The sequence below is a fragment of the Giraffa tippelskirchi genome, chromosome 4, assembly GCF_054371585.1.
Source record: "Giraffa tippelskirchi isolate mGirTip1 chromosome 4, T2T-mGirTip1v1.2.pri, whole genome shotgun sequence".
Lineage (NCBI taxonomy): Eukaryota > Metazoa > Chordata > Mammalia > Artiodactyla > Giraffidae > Giraffa > Giraffa tippelskirchi.
The window spans coordinates 79,308,605-79,332,777 of NC_137278.1; the positions used below are offsets into that span (position 1 = coordinate 79,308,605).

Consider the following 24,173-nt stretch of genomic DNA (forward strand, 5'->3'; position numbering starts at 1 on the left):
ATCCCCTGGAAAAGGAAATGCATCCCACTCCAGTATTCTTGCCTGGAGAACCCCATGGAGCCTAGCGTGCTATAGTCCATGAGATCACAAAGAGTAGGATATGACTTAACGATGGAACAACAGTAGCAGCATGATTTGCAGTGTTGTGTTAGTTTCAGGTAGATAGCACAATGATTCGGTTATACATACATTGGTATTTATTTTTTCAGATTCTTAGGTTATTACAAAATATTAAGTATAGTTCCCTTTGCTGAGCCAAGAAAATTTTAAAACAGCACCCTTAGAGTATAATATATATTACATTACAACATATAACAATGAAATATTCATTAGGTGCAACCTTCTTATGTGCTTGGGTTGCTCATAAATTGATTAATGGCTTTCTAGGAAAAATGCCTTTTCAGGCCTATCATTAGCCAAACTATTGATCTGCATGACTGGTTTGAAAAGGAAAAGCAACATCCCTGGGCTAGACTAGGGCTTCTCCCTGGCTCCAGGTGCCTGATAGTCCTCTTGAGAAGCATTTTCTCTGACCTGCCTCAAAAGGTCAAGTGTTTTCATTGCATTTAGCAGAGGGGGCAGAGCTGCGTTCTCCTGAAATCTCTGAGCATCCACCTAAAGCCCCACAAGTCAAACTGTCTGCTTTTTTGTCTGGTCATGAAACAGAAAATGTAAACTGTTTTCTCTATAAAAGAATTAATTATGGTTATTCTCTGCAGGGTCCGGAGGGAGAAAGCAGTCCTTCAAATAAATAAATTGAGTCATTATTTATCAAGGAAGTGATGTGGTGGGGATTTCCTGGGAACAAATGAGGGGCGTTGCAGGAGAGCAGGAGCATGTGCTGATCTTCCCAGGAATCCTAGGAAGGAAGCAAACAGGGACTAAAAAATCGTGGCACAGACTGTGGCCCACATCCCTCCTAGGTCATCCGTGTAGACATCCACCTGAAAACACCTGTAGCATCAGAAGACGCTGTGTTTGTGCTTCTATAACGAGGCATGGTACTGAGACATTGCCAGTGAAACTGAAAACTTGGCAAGATACTGCCTTTTGAGTTATCCAAGATAATGTGTTTTTGATGAAGTTTAGACTTGAGATGTTTATGTTTCTACTTGAAAGAGAGGGGCAAGGGGCGTGGGTCAGGGAAGGAAAGGAAAATAAGGAGGGAGGGGAACAGAATGGGTATTTTGTGGAAACTAAAACCTTGTATTCTTAATAAATGAATGAGTTACTGAACTTTGAATCATATTTAGAACAGGAATTGATGACATTTCCCCTTACAGTGACAACAAAGAGAAAGAACACTTCTCCAGAGTTAGAAGGAAAAAAGTATTGACCGATTGATCCTTTTTAAGTGTATATTTTTAACAGGACATTTAAATAATCCTGCTATATAGATTTAGGAAGAGTCTCTGAAATAGCCTCATCTTAACTTTTGGTCCCATTGTGTCATTGTCTATTCAAAACTAGATGTAACTACCACTCTTGGAGTTTTCTGAACTCTTCTCCCTCTTTAAAAATGTAAGCCCTTTCTTCCTTCTCACTTACAGTATTTATTCAGACCACCTTTCCCCTTTTAATCCAGAATCTGTTTAAAAACCAAATGCTCTTTACTAATTCTTTTATTTTTATTTTTTTAATTTATTGGAGTATAGTTGATTTATAATGTTGTGTTATTTTCAAGTGTGTAGCAAAGTAAATCATATATTCACTCTTTAGATTATTTTTCCATATAGGATATTACAGAGTATTGAGTAGAGTTTCCTGTGCTATACAGTAGGTCCAAATTAGTTAGCTATTCTATATATAGTAGTGTGTATGCATCAATCCCAGTTGCCCAGTTTATTCCTCCCCTTTCACCCTGGTAACCATTGCAGCAGATGGATGGACCTAGAGGTTGTCATTCTGTGTAAAGTAAGTCAGATAGAGAAAGACAAATATCATATACCAGTAGCTTTTATGTGGCATCTAAAAAAAAAGTGGTACAGATGAACTAATTTATGAATCAGATAGTCACAGATATAGAATGCTAATATTTTAAAACTCTTCATATTTCAATCCTGTAAATGTCTATTTAAGTTATCTGTCTCTTCTTTATATGCTTAGTTATAAATAGGGTGACTATATGTCCCAGTTTTCATAAGACAATCTCAGTTTACATATACTATAATTATTAATCATACCCTCTTCTACTCACCAAGTGTTGCAGTTTGGAGTACGAATTGTATGGTAACTCTGTTTATAAATTAAGCATGCATGGAAATGAGCAAAATATTTTACAGACTTTTTTTTTCTAATAAATCTTCCAAAAAATTAAACTAGGCTCACGTCTCATAATTTTCTAATAGCATTCAAAAACAAAACAAGCACCAAAAAAAGTTAAGAGGCCTAACTTTCTAATATCATTTCAGATCACTTAAACATTTCAGGATATTTCTGAGTCCCTGCAATGCATTTATAGTTTAGTTAAGCACTCCTGCAAGTTGCTTGGGCAAGACAGTTTTATCTTTGTTGTATTTTCCTCTCCAAAATCTGGGCAGAAAAACAAATGATTATCAAGTTGCAGATGTTTTGATCATATGGTCCCTTATAATGCCACTCTATTAATTTTACATTATGCTGCTTCTTGGTACTTAAATTTTGCCTTACAAATATGGTCGAATGAGTGTTAATAGGATTTTAAATTGAGGATTTTAAAAAGAGGATTTTGACAGGCAAGTAAGCCAGAAACCCAGGTTTGTTTTACGTCAGATAGATTAATCACTCAGAATTATTTTTAGTCAAGGAAATTAATCCTTAAAAAGAAACAGGTAAAGAAAGAATTTGAGACTTATTTAAGAAATAAATGATTATTCTATTTGTAAGAACTTTTGAGGGCAGCAATTTCTTATATGAGTCTATTAAAGTCTTAAGTTTCTCCTGTTTATATTTAAAATTGTGATAAATGAAATATTGATAAAAATCAGGATGATTAATTATCAAGTAGATACTATGTTATGGATGTCAGTCTTTATAGGTTTTCAGGAAAAATGATCGTCAGCTTTGTAATTTGTCTTTGATAAAAACACTAGAAACTCTTGGCAAAGAAAGCATTATAGTGATGTTGCTTTACAAAGAGTTAAGATTATTTCTGTCAATATTCTTCTCAAGAATATTTAACACTTTAAATCTATCTATAGTTCATTTTAGCTGTTATTTGATCAGATGAATTTTAAATTATAAAAGCTCTCGAACTAAAATCTCAGTAGTGATGGAATGGAATGTGACTCTTCCTTCTTAAACAATGCTAAGTGTCTTAATTTTTAATCTTTAAATATGGATTATAGAAACTACTCTAAGTGTATAAAGGGTTGTTCTAGGGACTAAATATTTATGTTTATACTGTGTATATTAATGAGCTGAGCCACAAGGGAAGCCCAGGAATACTAGAGTGGGTAGCCTATCCCTTCTCCTGCAGATCTTCCTGACCCAGGAATTGAACCAGGGTCTCCTGCATCGCAGGCAGATTCCTTACCAACTGAGCTATCAGGGAAGCCACATATATATATTGGTGACTCAGATGGTAAAGAATCTGCCTGAAATGGGGGAGACCTGGGTTTGATCTCTGGGTCGGGAAGATGCCCTGGAGAAGGAAATGGCAACCCACTCTAGTATTCTTGCCTGGGAAATCCCATGGACAGAGGAACTTGGTGGGCTACAGTCCATGGGGTCACAAAGAGTCGGACATGAGTGAGCAACTAACTCTTTCACTTTCAGTATCATGTATATGTTACTTTGTTGTTGTTCAGTCACTCACATGATAAATGGAATACACTATGTAAGTGGCATTTATACAACCATCATTTTTGTACATTTGATATTAAATTAATTCCGTATTGCTCAAAGTTGGTTTAATGGCAACTTGGTAAGGCATAATTGTGTGAAAATTATGTCTTCCTTTTCCTTCAATAAACATTTGTGGATTGCTTATACCTACTATGGGATAGTTCCTAAAAAGTTATAAAAAAATAAAATAGTTCTCTCATTCAGAATCTTAGCTGATAAACAATGAAATACCTTGAAAACCTTGCTCTCATATTCTGCAAAGGCACAGAGCAGCCTTCTGAAATCATTACTAATTCAGCCTTTTCTGAGCTCATTCAGTGAAGTGTAACAGGAGAAAGAAGAGTCAAAGAAATTGATTTACTGGTTAAGAATATATGAATCTTATGAATAAATGTTATATCAACTCTAGTAGCAAACATCATGCATGAGCCTTTTCATTTTCATAGCAATTCAGCAGCAGATTCTAAAGTGACAAATGAGTGACACGATTACTCAATTACAGACAGCAGACTCTTAATCAATGCTTGTGAACTGATGAAATGAGTAGGAAATGCTTTATGTACCAGTGTCTTACGTGATTCATAACTTAGAAGGTAATCCATAGACTCCACTCCTTAATGAGAGCCTTCTAGTCTGTTTTCACACCACTACCTATGTCAAACTTGAGGCTCTCTTTTCTGATGAACAGAATTCCAGTTAGAACAGATGTAAATGGTCATAGTGGTCATGAATGTCTTAGATAATTGACTTGTGCAAACCATATACCAAAAGAGCAGAAGAATCTATTGCATTCTTGGGCAGATGGTTTCTATGCAATATTAAAGTACTTATTTGAAAGACGAAAATCCAGCTGTTGGATTTCTATGGCAGAAATAGGTATATACTGGAACTTTGAGGGAAAAACAAGGTTCATATTCCCTTTAATCTGTAGATGAGGAAATTGAGACAGTGGGATCATAAGTAGGTGTATGATCTTGAAAAATAGATGGAAACAAACATAATTCAGGGTATCCAATAGTCAAATCAGGGATTTTACAGCCTTCATCTTTGGTTTGCATGCCGCTTTCTCACTCTTGAGTCCCTCCACCTGCATGATAAGAATGGAAAGTGCAGGGGGGACAGGCCATTGGGATGAAGGGATAAAAGCTGTTGATGACTAATAGCTAAATTGGCTAATTTTCTTTTGAGCAGTGACTTACAGAATGTTCTGAGGGCAGAGGAAGAGAAGAGGTCAACCACATTTGATTTTAATGCATTTTCATTTCATCAGATGCTCTTTTGAAGAGACTCGTAAAAGATCAAGTTTAAAAAATACTGAAAATGGAGGAAAATGTCCCTTTTAAGTATGATCTCCTATGTTACACGATCCATTTAAGATCAAGCCATTCTTCACTCTTCTTAACCATGTGACACACATCAAAATGATTCAGGAGGAAATGTTAAGAGTTTAGAGAGACCTAACATTGCTTAGCTGATAGTGATTTTCTTATTATTTAATAAATTTTTGAGCTTGGACAGATCCCAGTCTTCATTTTTAGCATCTGATTGTATTGTGATATGAATTTGTTGAGGATTATCCATAGCTTGAAAGATACATGAAGTGACAAAGAAATAGACAATGTGTGAAGAAAGCTATCAGGTAATCCCAGGTAAAGTAGACCAGCCAACTAACTACAGAAGTGCTGTAGGATGTAATGGTTTGGGGAATCATGTAATGTTGGAGGATAAAGTTGACCCCTCTTTGTCTGGCCAATACTTGAATCAGTATTTTGATGAAGACATTGCATGTTTATTGAGTTTGAATTGAATAATGGAATAATTTTTCAAAAATTTTTCTGGAGAAAATTGATTATATACAAGTATATATCTACAAATACATGATGGGACATTTAAGTTAAAAATAAGAAAACACCTGCAAATGTATAGGCTGTGCCTTAGAGAATGTGAAGATGATGATAACCATGATAGCAAATACTATGCTTATTAAGTCCCAACTCTATGCATGGGTCTCTTCTTGACAGTTTACCTACATTTTGCCTTTTTGCAACAGTTTTACAAGGGAGATACCATAATCCTCATTTAATAGATGGAGAAGTCATCCACATATTCAGGAAAACATTGATTAAATACTTCCTATTTGATCAAATAACACAAACTTCAATATATTGAACATGGATAAGAGTTGTTCCTAGATCTTAAGGCTGCGTTTGTTTGTTCTGTTGCACTGTTTGCCTTCATGGGTGTAAAATGCACCTCGTAGTACATGGCACATTTTAGATTTTCAAATAATAGTATCTGATTTTAATGTTTTTTAAGTATAGCCTACAGAGAAGTAATAAGACATTTTAATTAATTGCAAACCATTGCTTTCCTGAAATACCACATAAACTCTTGAAATCCGTGCTGATAAAACATACTATTTTGGGATGGAACAGGAGTGTGAAGGAGAAGAAAGTTAAAGATTCAGAGGAAACTGCAATATTAAGCTTGTATCAGGAGTACTGTGGTCAGTTCTTAGTGCCACTTTTTAATAGGGACAGACAAACTCTCCCAAGAAGAATGATCAAAATTGTGAAATATCTAGAAGTCATGTTCTAAAAGAATCAATTGATAAGCATGTAGAAGAATTAGGATTTAGGTGTTCATAATCACTTCCTTCAGACATTAAAGGCCTAGCCCTTGGGAAGAGTTGTTTATATATCCAGCAAGGCAGAATGATGGCTACTGGAGGGAGACTGAATGAAGGCGATTTCTGCCTAACATGGGGCGCTTTATGCCTGGCAGAACTGCTCACACATGAGACTAATGCATGAGCTGCCTAGTGAAGCATGCCTTCTTTCATTCCTTTAATTGTTTGCTTAGGAAACACGTAGTAAACCTCTCCAATAAAGAACATATGGCATAGAGAGTGATCGATAAGGCCAAAACTGGCTCAGCTAGGAAACAAAGGAAGTTCCAAGAATTAATTGAATAGCAATTGGAAAAGTCCATGCTGCAGAGAACTGAAAAGAATAAAAGCCTAATGACATAAAATGAGGATAGTGAGTTCCTGAATCCCACTGCCTCTGAGCAGAGTGAAGCACTGCAAAATTAAATAGAGTTAATGTTGAGCAATTTGTGTCTTATTCCAAATAATATGACCTGCCGGAGGCTTCATGAACACCTGCTAATTGCTCCACTTAGGAAACGGGAAATTCTCGTTGTAATTGCAGGTGTCTTGTAAAATAATTTGTCACTTTGATTTCTCTCTATTGTGAAATAATGCCATCCTTATACCCTCCTATAAACAGGAGCATGCCAGGAATTAAAGGCCTTCTTATTGTGTCTACCTGTATTACCTTTTCAGCTGAGCATTCCTATCTTACCTTCCAAATCCAGTGTCCTGGAAGCTGAAAGCTTTCCAGTAGCTATTTTATAACAGTCACAAATCTATCAATTCATTGTTTAAATTCAAGGAACTATAAATTCAAGAATTAACTATAAGTAAATTCTTTACCCTGAGCACCAATGTTTCATTCAAACATCTCAATAAAAGGTTGAGGAGATCTAGAGACTGTCTTACAGAATAAAGTAAGTCATAAAGAGAAAAATAAATATCATGTAATATCACTTATGTGGAATCTAGAAAAATGATACAGATGAACTTATTTGCAAAGCAGAAATAAGAGACACAGATATAGAGAACCAATGTATGGATACCAAGAGGAGGAGGGAAGGTGGTATGAATTGGGAGTTTGGGATTGGCATATATATATATATATATATATATATACAGGAGCTATGTAAATGTAAAGTAGGTAACTAAAGAGAACCTGGGGGCTTCCCTGGTAGTCCATAAAGAATCCACCTGCAGTGCAGGAGATGCAGGAGACATGAGTTCAATTCCTGGGTTGGGAAGATCCCCTGGAGGGAGGGCATGGCAACCCACTCCAGTGTTCTTGCCTGGAGAATCCCATGGACAGTGGAGCCTGGCAGACTACAGTCCATAGGGTCTCAAAGAGTTGGATACAACTGAAGTGACTGAGCACAAGAGAACCTACTGTATAGCACAGAGAAGTCTACTCAATCCTAAATGGTGACCTAAATGGGAAGAAAATCCAAAAAAGGGGAAATATGTGTGTATATATAGCTGACTCACTTTGCTGGACTGCAGAAACTAGCACAACATTGTAAAGTAACTGTACTCCAATAAAAGTTAGTTAAAAAAAAAAAGTTGAGAAAAAAAGAACAACTTCCAATAAATAACCTTCCCAAGTGCTGAACACCAAAGGCACTTGTTACGACAGTTAGGCTCATTTCTGACTTTTAATATGTATCAATATATATATTTTCCTCATTGGTTGCACTCAGTAGATAAAAATATCAGTGTTATTTTTGGACAGACTCATAAATAGCTTTTGGTTTTACTTAGACAGAAATAGTCTACATTTATATGCAGCTTTATACCCAATATGATTAGAGGCAGTTTGTGAGATTCAGAGCCAGATAATTCTTGCTTCTTTACTTACGGGTTATGTGATCTTGGCAAAGTTACTGAGTCTTGGTTTCCTTCTCTGCAAAGTGGGGATAATAATAATACCTTGTACAATTGTGGTGAAGATTACTAAATTAACTTAGATAGTACATGGGAATGGTTTGCTAAAGTCCTCGGTGCATAGTTAGCGTGTAGCCTAAACCAAAAACTCTTAAATTGTGCTGAGTCGCAGAATCACCTGGATGGGTTTCTAAAAATACAGGTGCCCAGACATCGCCATGGGAGTCTTTGATTAGGTAGTTTGGAGAGATGAAGCTCAGATATTTTGAATCATTTCTGTAGAAAATCCTGATGCACACCAAAAGTTGAAAATCACTTGTTGATGATTTTGAATTTTTCTTCTTTCCCAACTTAGTTCCAACAAGTTTACTTGGCCTGATTAAGGTGTAAAGAAAGGGAGAAAAAATTAGGTTTTCCATGTGATAGCACTTGTTTCCATGGATACATATTCAACCTCTCCTTTCCAACCAAACTCTTTTCTGTTCCCTGTTATTATCATGCTTTTTTCAGCCCTGACCCCACCAAGAAATCCATGCTGTCAGTATGCTCTGAATATACAAAGCAGTGACATTAAAAAACTTAAGATACCATGGTGAGGAGTGAAGCAAATACGACCATCAGTTTTCCAGTGTAATTAAAATAAAGCACAACTATTAAATATTGAGGAAATATTACAATTTAATGTCTAATTTACACGCCACCATGATTTTCAGATTAAAAATAGTTCTGTTTGAAAAAATCACTTAAGGTAATAGACTTAACAGGGTTTGAGGAATTCCGGATTCAAATTACAAATGGAGCATGATTGAGTTTTTCAGTAGTCTCTATCTTTTAAAAAATCCCAATGCAGAATAACATTTTTGGTAAGTATTCATATCTTTCAAATTATTATTTTTAATTGTTGGCATATAGCTGCGTGTGTTTTTGTTGTAAAGGACATTGAATCAACTCATAATTAACCAATAGCTGTGTAGAGTTGTTGTAGGTTTTCACTAATAAAATTTGCCTTCAGTCTTTTATTTTTATCAGTGTCTAGTTTGTCAGTGATTTGTTGACATGAGTCAGAATTCTACGCTACCCTAAACCCAAACAGCTATTTTCCCTAATTCAGAAAAATATGAGTTGTAAAGTCAATATGATTACGTGATGTAGGTAGCTTATTTTATTACCACTGCCTTCTCTCAATCTGAGAAGTGATGGATATTGTCCATCTCCAGCCTGGAGTAAATATCAGAAAGAAATTGAACAAGAAAAGTTAGAAAATGGTATCTCTACTTGAATAAGGGAGCATTAACCTTGTCTCTGCCAAAGATGTCTTCAGAGAAGCTAAATTTCTAAATAACTTACAAACTTAATTCTGGGAGAATTCATGTTCAGTGTTATTGATACTACTAAAGTGAAAAAAAGTGAAGTCTCTCAGTCGTGTCCGACTCTTTGCGACCCCATAGAACTGTAGCCTACCAGGCTCCTCCGTCCATGGGATTTTCCAGGCAAGAGTACTGGAATGGGTTGCACATCTTTACATACATTCATCTACTGATGGAAATTCAGGTTGTTTCCATTCCTGGCTATTGTAAATAGAGCTGCTATGAATATAAGGGTGCGTGTATATTTTCAAATTATAGTTTAGTCTGGATATATGCTCAGCATTGGGGTTGCTGGTTGTTGTTGTTGTTCAGTTGCTAAGTTGTGTCTGACTCTTTGTAACCCAATGGACTGCAATATGCCAGGCTCCTCTGTCATTTATCTCCTGGAGTTATGTCCATTAAGTTGGTGGGTGATGCTATCTAACCATCTCATCCTCTGCAGCCCCCTTCTCCTTTTGCCCTCAATCTTTCCCAGCATTTTGGTCTTTTTCAATGAGTTGGCTCTTTGCATCAGTTGGCCAATGTATCGGAGCTTCAGCATTAGTTCTTCCAATGAATGTTCAGGGTTGATTTCCTTTGGGATTGACTGGTTTGATCTCCTTAAAGTCCAAGGGACTCTCAAGAGTCTTCTCTAGCATCACAATTTGAAAGCATCAGTATTTAAATTCTCAGCCTTCTTTATGGTCCAATTCTCACATTCGTGCATGACTACTAGAAAAGCCACAGCTTTGACTATACGGACTTTTATTGGCAAGGTGATATCTCTGCTTTTTAATATGCTGTCTAGGTTTCTCATAGCTTTCCTTCCAAGGAGCAAGCATCTTTTAAATTCATGGCTGCGGTCACTGTCTGCAATGATTTTGGAGCCCAAGAAAAGAAAATCTGTCACTGCTTCCACTTTTTCCCCTTCTATTTGCCATAAAGTGATGGGACCAGATGCCATGATCATAGTTTTTTGAATGTTGAGTTTTAAACCAGCTTTTCCACTCCCCTCTTTCACCCTCATCAAGAGACTCTTTTATTCCTTTTCACTTTCTGCCATTAGAGAGGTATCATCAGCGTATCTGAGGTTGTTGATATTTCTCCCGGCAATCTTGATTCCAGTTTGTGATTCATCCAGTCCAGCATTTCATATGATGTACTCTGCATATAAGCTAAATAAGCAGAGTGGCAATATACAGCCTTGACATACTCCTTTCCCAATTTTGAACCAGTCAGTTGATCCGTATCTGGTTATAACTGTTCTGTTTCTTGACTCACATACAGATTTCTCTGGAGCCAGGTAGGATGATCTGACACTCCCATCCCTTTAAGAATTTTCCAGTTTGTTTATCCACACAGTCAAAACCTTTAGCGTAGTCAGTGAAGCAGAAGTAGATGTTTTTTGGAACTCCCTTGCTTTCTCCATGACCTAATGACTTTTGGCAATTTGATCTCTGGTTCTTATGCTTCTGCAAAGCCCAGCTTGTACATCTGGAAGTTTTTGGTTTACATACTGCTGAAGCCTAGCTTGAAGGATTTTGGGTATAACCTTGCCAGCATGTGAAATGAGCACAACTGTACAGTAGTTTGAACATTCTTTGACATTGGTGTCCTTTGGCATTGGAATGAAAACTGACACTTTCCTGTCCTGGGCTACTCACTGTTGCCTTTTCCAGATTTACTGACATCTTTGGTACAGCACTTTAACAGCAGCATCTTTCCATCATCTCCGCTAGCTGGATCATATGGCAGTTCTATTTTTAGTTTTCTGAAGTGCCTGCATTACTGTTTTCCATAGTGGCTGTACCAGTTTACATTTCTACCAATGGTGTGGAGAGATTCCCTTTTCTTCACACCCTCACCAGCATTTATTATTTGTAAAGGTTTTTTTTGTTTTGTTTATTTTTTTTTTAAATAATGGCCATTCAGTATGAGGTGGTACTTCTCTGTAATTTTGATTTTCACAGAGAAGTTTGTCTTCATGGAGCCTGGGCACACCATTTCTTCTTCTCCACCACTTAGTATCACAAAACCTACTCAAATGATAATAAAATGGCATGATTCCATAAAGGAAGCCTGTGCTCTGCTTAGTCACTCAGTCATGTCTGAATCTCTGCGACCCTATGGACGTAGCCCACCAGGCTCCTCTGTCCATGGGGATTCTCCAGGCAAGAATACCGGAGTGTGTTGTCATGCCCTCCTTCACGAGGTCTTCCCAACCCAGGGATCAAACTCAGGTCTGCTGCATTGCAGGTGGATTCCATCTGAGCCACCAGGGAAGCCTGAAAGGAAGCCTAAAATTTAATAAATAAGGATTTTTAAAATAACTTATAATCCAATAATCTAACATAGAAAGCACCTGTGCAGAGAGACAAAACTGGGTTGAAGTTCACAGTGCTCCTTGGCTCTAAGGCACATCCCATCAGGGCAGATGTTTACATGATCCAGGAAGTCATATGTGTTGAGACTGTGTTAGAATGTGACTGTCCTGCCCACAGACTCCAACCTCAAATTGCCTAGGTTCAAATTCTAAGTCTACAGCAGCCCTTGAAAGTAAATACTTTTATCCACTGTATTTTACAGGTTAGGAAATAGGATCACTATGGCTCTATTTTATCATCTGTAAGATGAAGATAATGTTAGTAGTAATAATAATAATAATAATAGTTAGCATTCATTCAGTTCTTACCAAGTACTAGGTACTATACAAAGCCCTTTAAGTTTATGTGCCATTTCATCCTTCCAACATCACTGTAAGTTAGGTACAATTATTATTCCCATTTGCAGATTAGGGAACTGAGGCCTAAGAATATTGAATAGCATGCCATGAAGCATAGTACTGATTTATTGGAAGAACTGTTGTACAGAACCAGGCAGTCTGGCTTAACTACTATTTACAGTTAATGTTATAGTGTTCAGATTCTAATTTTATATCCACTGTTGTTCAAAGGTAGTACAAACATATCTTAGAGTCAAATATCAATGACTTCTGATTATCTGCCTGGCATAGTGAAAGCGTTGGTCGCTCAGTCAGGCGTGACTCTTTGCAACCCCATAGACTTGTAGCCTGCCAGGCTCCTCTGTCCATGGGATTTCCCAGGCAAGAATATTGGAGTGGCTTGCCATTCCCTTCTCAGGGAACTCCTATTACATGTTAATGTTACAGTAATCAAATTCTAATTTTAGATCCATTACTATTCATAGGTAGTACAAAACATATCTTATTTTTTTATGAGTACTATGCTTAATCAATATTTTATTATTAAATAATAAAGATAAGTAAAAAGACATTATCCTGAAAACTTAGCTTCACAGTATGGATTTCACAGAGTACTAAGTTTTCCTTTCTGTTGCTTTAAATTTTTGAGTAGAAACCACAAAATATAACTGACACTCAAATTATCTTTATCTTATTTATTGTACCCTAGATTATGAAGCTAATATTGAGGACTTTATTGCTTCATGTTCCATTTTTTATTTTTTGTTAATTAATTTATTTATTTTAATTGGAGGCTAATTACTTTAGAATATTGTAGTGGTTTTGCCATACATTGACATGAATCAGCCATGGGTCTACATGTGTTCCCCATCCCAAACCCCCCTCCTACATCCCTCCCCATCCCATCCCTCAGGGCCATTCCAGTGCACCAGCCCTGAGCACCCTGTCTCATGTGTCAAACCTGGACTGGCGATCTGTTTCACCTATGATAATATACATGTTTCAGTGCTATTCTCTCAAATCACCCCACCCTAGCCTTCTCCCACAGATTCCAGAAGACTGTTCTTTACATCTGTATCTCTTTTGCTGTCTTGCATATGGGGTCATTGTTACCATCTTTCTAAATTCCATATATATGCTTTAATATACAGTATTGGTGTTTTTCTTTCTGACTTACTTCACTCTGTATAATAGGCTTCAGTTTCATCCACCTCATTAGAACTGATTCAAATGCATTCTTTTTAATGGCTGAGTAATAGTCTATTGTGTATATGTACCACAGCTTTCTTATCCATTCGTCTGCCGATGGACATCTAGGTTGCTTCCATGTGCTGGCTATTGTAAACAGTGCTGCGATGAACATTGAGGTAGACGTGTCTCTTTCAGTTCTGGTTTCTGCAGTGTGTATGCCCAACAGTGGGATTGCTGGGTCGTATGGCAGTTCTATTTCCAGTTTTTTAAGGAATCTCCACACTGTTCTCCGTAGTGGCTGTACTAGTTTGCGTTCCCACCATCAGTGTAAGAGGGATCTCTTTTCTCCGCACCCTCTCCATCATTTATTGTTTGTAGATTTTGTGATAGCAGCTATTCTGACCAGCTTGAGATGGTATCTCATTGTGGTTTTGATTTGCATTTCTCTGATAATGAGTGATGTTGAGCATCTTTTCATGTGTTTGTTAGCCATCTGTATGTCTTCTTTGGAGAAATGTCTGTTTAGTTCTTTGGCCCATTTTTTGATTCCGTCATTTATTTTTCTGGAATTAAGCTGCAGGAGTTGCTTGTATATTTTTGAGATTAATTCTCTGTCAGTTGTTTCGTTTGCTATTATTTTCTCCTATTCTGAAGGCTGTCTTTTTGCCTTGCTTATAGTTTCCTTCATTGTGCAAAAGTTTTTAAATTTAATTAGGCCCCCTTTGTTTATTTTTGCTTTTATTTCCATTACTCTGGGAGGTGGGTCATAGAGGATCCTGCTGTGGTTTATGTTGGAGAGTATTTTGCCTATGTTTTCCTCTAGGAGTTTTATAGTTTCTGGTCTTACCTTTAGATCTTTAATCCATTTTGAGTTTATTTTTGTGTATGGTGTTAGAAAGTGTTCTAGTTTCATTCTTTTACAATAGTTGACCAGTTTTCCCAGCACCACTTTTTAAAGAGATTGTCTTTTCTCCATTGTATATTCTTGCCTCCTTTGTCAAAGATAAGATGTCCGTAGGTATGTGGATTTATCTCTGGGCTTTCTATTTTCTTCCATTGATCTGTTTCTGTCTTTGTGCCAGTACCATACTGTCTTGATGACTGTAGCTTTGTAGTATAGTGTGAGGTCAGGCAGGTTGATTCCTCCATTTCCATTCTTCTTTCTCAAGATTGCTTTGGCTATTCGAGGTTTTTTTAAATTTCCATACAAATTGTGAAATTATTTGTTCTATTTCTCTGAATAATACTGTTTGTAGCTTGATAGTGATTGCATTGAATCTATAGATAGCTTTGGGTAGTATACTCATTTTCACCATATTGATTCTTCTGATCCATGAACATGATATATTTCTCCATCTATTTGTGTCATTTTTTTTATTTCTTTCATCAGTGTTTTATAGTTTTCTATATATAGGTCTTTTGTTTCTTTAGGTAGATTTATTCCTAAGTATTTTATTCTTTTTGTTGCAATGGTGAATGGAATTGTTTCCTTAATTTCTCTTTCTGTTTTCTCATTGTTAATGTATAGGAATGCAAGGAATTTCTGTGTGTTAATTTTATATCCTGCAACTTTACTATATTCATTGGTGGAGTCTTTAGGGTTTTCTATGTAGAGGATCATGTCGTCTGCAAACAGTGAGAGTTTTACTTCTTTTCCAACCTGGGTTCCTTTTGTTTCTTCTTCTTCTCTGATTGCTGTGGCTAAAACTTCCAAAACTATGTTGAATGGCAGTAGTGAGAGTGGGCACCCTTGTCTTGCTCCTGACTTTAGTGGAAATTCTTTCAGTTTTTCACCATTAAGGATAATGTTTGCTGTGGGTTTATCATATATGGCTTTTATTATGTTGAGGTATGTTCCTTCTATGCCTGCTTTCTGGAGGGTTTTTTTCATAAATGGATGTTGAATTTTGTCAAAGGCTTTCTCTGCATCTATTGAGATAATCATATGGTTTTTATCTTTAAATTTGTTAATGTAGTGTATCGTATTGATTGATTAACGGATATTAAAGAATCCTTGCATCCCTGGGATAAAGCTCATTTGGTCATGATATATGATCTTTTTAATATGATGTTGGATTCTGTTTGCTAGAATTTTATTAAGGATTTTTGCATCTATGTTCATCAGTGATATTGGCCTGTAGTTTTCTTTTTTTGTGGCATCTTTGTCTGGTTTGGTATTAGGGTGATGGTAGCCTCATAGAATGAGTTTGGAAGCTTACCCTCCTCTGCAATTTTCTGGAAGAGTTTGAGTAGGATAGGTGTTAGCTCTTCTCTAAATTTTTGGTAGAATTCAGCTGTGAAGCCGTCTGGTCCTGGGCTTTTGTTTGCTGGAAGATTTCTGATTACAGTTTCGATTTCCATGCTTGTGATGGGTCTGTTAAGATTTTCTATTTCTTCCTGGTTCAGTTTTGGAAAGTTGTACTTTTCTAAGAATTTGTCCATTTCTTCCAAGTTGTCCACTTCATTTGCATATAGTTGCTGATAATAGTCTCTTATGATCCTTTGTATTTCTGTGTTGTCTGTTGTGATTTCTCCATTTTCATTTCTAATTTTGTTGATTTGATTCTTCTCTCTTTGCTTCTTGATGAGTCTGGCTAATGGTTTGTCTATTCTATTTATCTTCTCAAAGAACCAGCTTTTAGCTTTGTTGATTTTTGCTATGGTCTCCTTTGTTTCTTTTGCATTTATTTCTGCCCTAATTTTTATGATTTCTTTCCTTCTACTAACCCTGGGGTTCTTCATTTCTTCTTTTTCTAGTTGCCTTAGGTGTAGAGTTAGGTTGTTTATTTGATTTTTTGCTTGTTTCTTCAGGTAAGCTTGTATTGCTATGAACCTTCCCCTTAGCACTGCTTTTACTGAATCCCATAGGTTTTGGGTTGTTGTGTTTTCATTTTCATTTGTTTCTGTGTATATTTTGATTTCATTTTTGATTTCTTCTGTGATTTGTTGGATATTCAGAAGTGTGTTGTTTAACCTCCATATGTTTGTATTTTTAATATTTTTTTTCTGTAGTTGACATCTAATCTTACAGCATTGTGATCAGAAAAGATGCTTGGAATGATTTCAATTTTTTTCAATTTACCAAAGCTAGATTTATGGCCCAGGATGTGATCTATCCTGTAGAAGGTTCCGTGTGCACTTGAGAAAAAGGTGAAATTCGTTGTTTTGGGTGAAATGTCCTATAGATTTCAATTAGGTCTAACTGGTCCATTGTATCATTTAAAGCTTGTGTTTCCTTGCTAATTTTCTTAGTTGATCTTTGCATAGGTGTGTGTGGGGTATTCAAGTCTCCCACTATTATTGTGTTACTGTTAATTTCCCCTTTCATACTTGTTATCATTTGCCTTACATATTGCGGTGCTCCTATGTTGGGTGCATATATATTTATAACTGTTATATGTTCTTTTTGGATTGATCCTTTGATCATTATGTAGTGTCCTTCTTTGTCTCTTTTCATGGCCTTTATTTCAAAGTCTATTTTATCTGATATGAGTATTGCTACTCCTGCTTTCTCTTGGTCTCCGTTTGCATGAAATATCTTTTTCTGGCCCTTCACTTTCAGTCTATATGTGTCCCTTGTTTTAAAAAACATATCTTAAAGTCAAATATCAATGACTTCTGATGATCTGCCTGGCAAGCCCCTTTTCATTTTTCCAGAGACCACTTCAGTGCTACTCTCTGTGAAGCCTTCTCCTAACTCGCCCTTGAGAGTTCCCACTTCATAAATTTGCATCGATAATGTGCCTCTCTGACCAGTCAAATGAGAGATCTTGAAGCATAGGGAGTGCTGTGTTTGTGTGTCTATTTCTAGCTCTGGCACATATTCCCTTTCCTATTGCCACATCTTTGCATTGGTGCACATCGCTGAAGGTTTTATTTTAAGGTTCAGACGATCCATTAGAATTTGACTTGACACACAGGCCTTGTGTGTGCAACAGATGGAACCATTTAGCAGAGAATCTCATCTGCACTTTGTGAAAGACTTTCCAAAATGCCAACAAATGGTATCCTGAGAATTTGTTGTTGTCACTGGGATTACAGCATCATTTTTTCACATTCAAATTATGTTACCTTTCTGCACATTTGTTATCTTTATATCCTTTTTTTCAGCAAACTATCTTAAACAGAGTTATTCAGATTGTTCATAAAACTGGGATATGAAAACCAGAAAACCCTATTATTATTAAAGAATATCCCAAAACCTCATTCAAATCATTACTGGTGAGGGAACAAGGTGGAATCAAAAGTCAGTAATCTCAAATTTGGGAATTTTTGAAACCTCAGCTGTTAAATGGAAATCCCTGAGGCCCTCAAGAGTATCTAGCATTGGAATTACAAATGCACCTGCTCAACCCAGTGCATTTCATTCATAAATATATTTAAAGATGCTGGGAGCAGATTCTGAGAAATCGATAATCCAGTCCTTAGGAGACCATACTGATCTTATTCACCAGGTTGTTCCTCTCTAATATTTCTGACAAGGTTGTCTAATTCTTTGTTTTCTGAATTTATTTTATATTTGTACATAAGAGTGTTTATAGAATATCCACTTTTTCCTTGACTCTGCATTTATGTTCAGATTGACTAAACTCACTGACGTTCACAGTGGTTTAGGAATAGTAGTATATGGGAGTATTCACATTCTAAAGCTTCTGCACCAAACTAAAGGAAAACACACTCCCCCCTACACCCCAAAAAACACTGAATGAAATAAGTTGACTTGATGAGTTGCATCTCCTCTTTCTGTTAATCTGTACTTGTATGTTGATTTCAGAATCGTTTTGTTTGGCCCTTGTAATAATTTCATTATCAGTTGTTTTTTAAATTCGAGTATGGTTGCTTTACAATGGTGTGTTAGTTTCTACTGTACAACAACATGAATCAGCTATATGTATGTGTTTGTGTCTGTATATATATTCCCTCCCTTTTGAGCCTCCCCCCCCCCAATCCCACCCATCTAGGCCATCACAGAGCACCAAACTGTGCTATAAAGAAGCTTCCCACTAACTGTGCCATAAGGAAGCTTCCACTAACTATTTTGCACATGGTAAGGAATATATGTCAGTGCCACTCTCTCAGTATTATTAACAACTTTGATTGCAGTATATTTCACTGACATCCATGGACTCTCTGTCAGCCTTAGTCACCATATCACCAATAGCCAATATGTTTATGGAATTACCAGTTCAGCTGGTAATTTTATCAAATACAACTTTTTATGAATTGATCACTTGGGTAAACTGTTGGCCTCTATAATTATATAAAAGTACAACCTGAGATTAATAGATACTTCAGTCAATGTATGGCAAAAACTATTACAATATTGTAAAGTAATTAGCCCCCAACTAAAATAAATAAATTTATTAAAAAAAAAAAATAGATACTTCATTTTTATGTAGTGCCAGAACTTTTAGTTTATATTGCATATTGTGGATATTACTATTATATTATTATTTGTAATTCCGATATAACTTACATACCAATTTAGACTTTTTGCTATGGATCAACTTAGAAATTCTATTTAGTCTTAAGACGTGGTAGAGAAATTTCTTCCACAAGCTGATATTCTTGCATTCATGCTATTTTAAAAGAGACACAAACTTTGAGAATGGAATAATTTTGGTGTGAAAGTTCACGATCTCGGCCAAATTTTTATCATGCTTAAACAAAGAAAATATGTTCCTAATTTTAATATCTATAATGAATGAAGCAGACTTTTTATACAAGACTTATTTATTAGTATTTAAGCAAATTCCAAATTCATACACAATGCTCAAATTAATAGGAAAAATTCTTCTAATCCCTTAAGCTCTTTGAATGTCTCTTGGTTTTTTCCAGTGAAGTGAATGCATTGCTTTGTGGAGGTATCTAAACTTATTCAAGTGGTGTTTCTTTTAGTAAATTGCTTTTTTCCCCTCAGTGCTCAAGTGGCAAGTCTACTTACTTCTCAGTTTGCTTATGCCCTTGAACTGCAGAAGAAAATCCAGTCTAGTCCCGAATCGTGCCAGTCTGAATGGATCCTGGCTCATAGACCAAATATGTTTTTATTGAACATGATTAGCACAAACCAACATGTCTATTTTCATCATGCATACCATGTCAAGGAGTTCTAGATACTACTCAGAGAGGTTGTCTTTATAATGGAAACTTAGATCCTGCTTAGGGAACAAAAGATTTTCATATGATTTTTTTTTCCATGAAGCTTTTGAATACAAAACCTATGAACTTTTTCTATATAGAAGGTTTATAATTACAATTTAAATTGGCCTGAGATCACTGCAATTACTTGTCTTGGTTGCATGTCCAGGTTCATTTCTTGATAGAAACATTCTCAACTGAAAGAAGCTTTTGAGTATTTTTTCACTTTTGTTAATAGAGTATAACCATGTGCCAAAGGGTACATAGAACTAAGGTGAAATTTAGATAAATTCATATCTCTGGTAGCCCATTACTGGAAAATAGTTTCTAATATGACTGGTACTCCAACTTCATGAAAAGATAAGTGTTCCAAAAGTTCTATTTTGCATAAAAGAGTGCCATTAAAGTAAAGACACAGGATCCATTTTTATTTGTCTCTATCTATTCAGGCCAGTTCTTCAGTTACAGATCATAATTTAGGGCCACATTTAAAGCTGCGTATCAACATTAAAATTCACACTGCTTTTTCCCAATCCTAAAGCTAGTTCAGAACCAACACAATTGCATCTTGCAGATGTAGACAGAAAGCCAGTTGAAACAGATTTAGACCATTCAAATTCAAAGGAGTGTTCTTAGGAAAGAAAATAGTTATTTATCTATCTCACTCAGTCCAAGTCAGTGGCATCAAGGCAGCAACCTTGACCAACCTTCTGCTTATTCAGAAATTGGTTTGTTTGGGAATTTAAAATAGTAAAAATAATGAAGTGTGAATCATATATTAAGCTGATGAGCATTAAATTAACAGACTGAAAAAGGAAAAGTCATATGATCATCTCAATAGCTGTGGAAAAGCAATGACTAAATCCAGCATCCGTTCCTAATAAAAACTTTCCAAAAAACTAGAAATAAAAGGAAAGGTCTTCAGCCTAATAAAGGAAATTGATGGGAAATTAAAACTCACATCCCGCTTAACAGTGAAAGACTGAATGTTTTTTCCCTAAGATCGGAACAAGGCAAGGATACCTGATTTCACTAATGTTGTTTAATGTTATCCTGAAAATTCTAGCCAAAGAAATAAAGGAAGGAAACAAAAGGCATCCAGATTGGAAAAGCAGAAGGAAAAGCCTGTATTCACAGACAATATTATTGTCTATATTGAAAATCCAATGGAATCTATGAAAGTAGAACTCCTAAAACTAGTAAAGGAATTTTGAAGGTTTGCAGATTACGAGATCAATATGCAGAAATTAATTGTATTTCTATATACTAGCAGTAGATGCAAATTAACATTAAAAAACCAATACCATCAAAAATCACTGCTGATGGTAATTGCAGCCATGAAATTAAAAGATGCTTACTCCTTGGAAGGAAGGTTATGACTAACCTAGATAGCATATTGAAAAGCAGAGACATTACTTTGCCAACAAAGGTCCGTCTAGTCAAGGCTGTGGTTTTTCCAGTGGTCATGTACGGGTGTGAGAGTTGGACGGTGAAGAGAGCTGAGCGCTGAAGAATTGATGCTTTTGAACTGTGGTGTTGGAGAAGACTGTTGAGAGTCCCTTGGACTGCAAGGAGATCCAACCAGTCCATCCAAAAGGAAGTCAGTCCTGGTTGTTCATTGGAAGGACTGAGGTTGAAGCTGAAACTCCAATACTCTGGCCACCTGATGGGAAGAGTTGACTCATTGGAAAAGACTCTAATGCTGCGAAGGATTGGGGGCAGGAGGAGAAGGGGACGACAGAGGATGAGATGGCTGGATAGCATCACCGACTCGATGGGCATGGGTTTGGGTAAACTCCGGGAGTTGGTGATGGACAGGGAGACCTGGCGTGCTGCGGTTCATGGGGTTGCAAAGAGTCAGACATGATTGAGCGACTAAACTGAACTGAACCATCAAATGCACTTTAAATATGTTCAGTTTGTTGTATGTTAATTGTACCTCAAAAACTGGAAAAATAGACCTTGAGAATATGAGAATAATTGTGAAAAATTATAAGATGAAAAACTAACCTATACTTGCACAAATGATAAAGTCTAATACTATGTCTAACAAGCCATAATTCTAAACCTAAAGGTAAGAGCTTCAGTTGTCTTTATGGGATCAGCTTGGTATCCAGTACTGTCTTGTATTTTTTAATGAATGTGGTCCTCTGGTTTTGGAATTAGGAGTCCATTCTTAAAAATACTTGTGAAATTTGCAGGATACATAAGGAGAATCTTTCTATGACAAAAATGGTGCCTGTCATTATTGTTCATTATGATGACTTTGGGAATTTGATCCCTTGTAAAGTAAATATGATCTATACTTGCAGCTTTCAACCTCATGAATAAGCAAATGGAGTGATTCAAAGTTCCCTATTAATAGGAGATAAAAGTGGGTAGAAACAAACTCTGCAAATGTGCCCCTGAAGTGATGCTTCTGTACACTTTGCAACAAGGCAGGGGTAACTTGCATGTTTCAGATACCAAGTAGATGGCAGACGGTCTGAAGGTAAATTCTAAACCATGAATGCTATTCTTAGCCTAGACAGAGCATCTTGATTTAAGAAATCAAAAGGAATGAAAAGGAGCTGCATCTCTTTAAGAGAGAAGGGACTAGAAGCAAAAGAGAAAGAGAAGAGATAGGTCATGACCCCATGCATTTGTTCCCTTTCACAGGCTTCCCTTTGTATTTATTGATTCATATTTGATGCAGAAAAATTGAACACTTTTTGAGCTTATGAAGATGGTAAAGGCACCTTGGTTTTATTTTTGTTATAGATTCTAAAAGATATTTTTGTAGGAAAAAATAATAAGAAACTTGTTTTGCAATCATAGTATTCAAAACAAAGTCTATTTTTAACATTTTAATTATATAAGTAATCTGTGTTCATTTTAGAAAAAATTAGAAGATAAAGATAAGAGAACAACAAAAAAAATAAAACAAAAACTTAAATCCTCTTATAATTCTACTATTTGGGGATATAATTCTCATTACTTTATGGATGTCTTTCCAGATGTCTCCTCTGTGTGTGTGTAATATACAGAGATGAAATTTTAAATATTCTTCTATAACCATTTGTCTTTCAACAATAAGTTATCAAGCTCTCTGTGTGAATAAGTATACATCTATACCACCATCTTAATGCTTTCAATTGTCTCATTCTATAAATGCACAGAATAATTTTAAGCAATCTCAAAGCTGTGAAGGTATGTTTATTTTGAATTTCCTTTTTACTTTTCTGAAGGAACAAAGATTTCCTCTGTAGCATGATTTTAGCAGAAATTGATTAAAAAGCTACAGTTCTGGATTTTAAATGGCAAAGTACTTTTGGAATCCTACCTCTTGAACTGTGAATTTCATAATGCTGAACACTGAGCACTCTTTAGTGGTCCTTACATAATATTTATGTGCATATTCTGAGCATCATTGTATTAATCACAGTACAGAATTAGGTCTTTCCCACCGGTTGACTTCTTAGGGAACATCATTCATTTCTTTCAGTTTCTAAACCTACAGACTGATACTCATTTATGAAGTGTATTTAAAATATAAAGGAACCTTGTATATTTCAAAAATTAGCCTTTAAAATTTAGGTGAAAACATAGTAAATTTTTTTAAGCTAATGTGAATATGTCTTAAGACCTTCAGCTTGCTCTTATTTGCATGATGGTATGTGAATGTATGCCTGCTAAACTGATACCAGCGTATGACTAAATTCCACTATTGGAACTGTGGCAGTGAGCTAGTGTAGAAAATATATCCTACTGAGAGGAGGGAGACTAAGGAGAGACAGTGTTTATAGTTTGTGAGCTTGAGGAAGTCTCTTACCTCTCCAGGATTCAGGTCATTCATTTTTAAAATGATGACGCTGGAAAAGACAGCTTGAAGTTTTCCTCCAGTGCTAGTATTCTACAGTTCTGTGACAGAGAACTCTGGAGCCCATGCCCTAAGTCAGGGTGTCTACTACAGACCCAGATACTACATATCCCTGGCTGCTTGGCCCACATCCCTAGCCACTGGCCTCTTCTCACCCACAGCTCCTTCTCTCTTATTTGGCCTCCCACCGTGTACTCAGATCTTAACCGCACCCCTTGGCCTCCTTTATATTGTACTATCTTTCCTTCTTCTCTAGTTATGTCCTATCTCTTGCTTATGTTCTATGAAATCTGCCCAGCCCCTTTGGGTTAGTTCAACTCTATTTGGTCCTGGTAAATCTTGGTCTGTACTCTAACCATGTTGCCTGGGACTGAGACATCAAGAGTTATGAGGTTATGGTTATGAGGGTTAAGCCTGTTCCCACTCTCTACATCTGAAAGCAGAGGCGAACTTTAATACTTAGCTGCCTTGTCTTTGAAATTGCTTAAAAAATATTAGTGCTGACACATGCTGTGACATGAACTTGAAAACAGTATGCTAAGTGAAAAAAGCCAGCCA

General features: G+C 36.2%; 1 protein-coding gene and 1 long non-coding RNA gene across 7 annotated transcripts in view; both read left to right on the forward strand.

The window, feature by feature from the left end:
- SLC8A1 (solute carrier family 8 member A1) overlaps positions 1 to 24,173 on the forward strand; it is a 384,185-nt gene that overhangs the window by 128,941 nt on the left and 231,071 nt on the right. The gene's annotated exons all lie outside the window — the stretch shown is intronic.
- LOC145503548 (uncharacterized) lies at positions 1,780 to 4,013 on the forward strand. The gene is made up of 2 exons (XR_014051565.1): positions 1,780 to 3,338; positions 3,652 to 4,013. It is a non-coding gene; the product is annotated as an uncharacterized LOC145503548 (long non-coding RNA).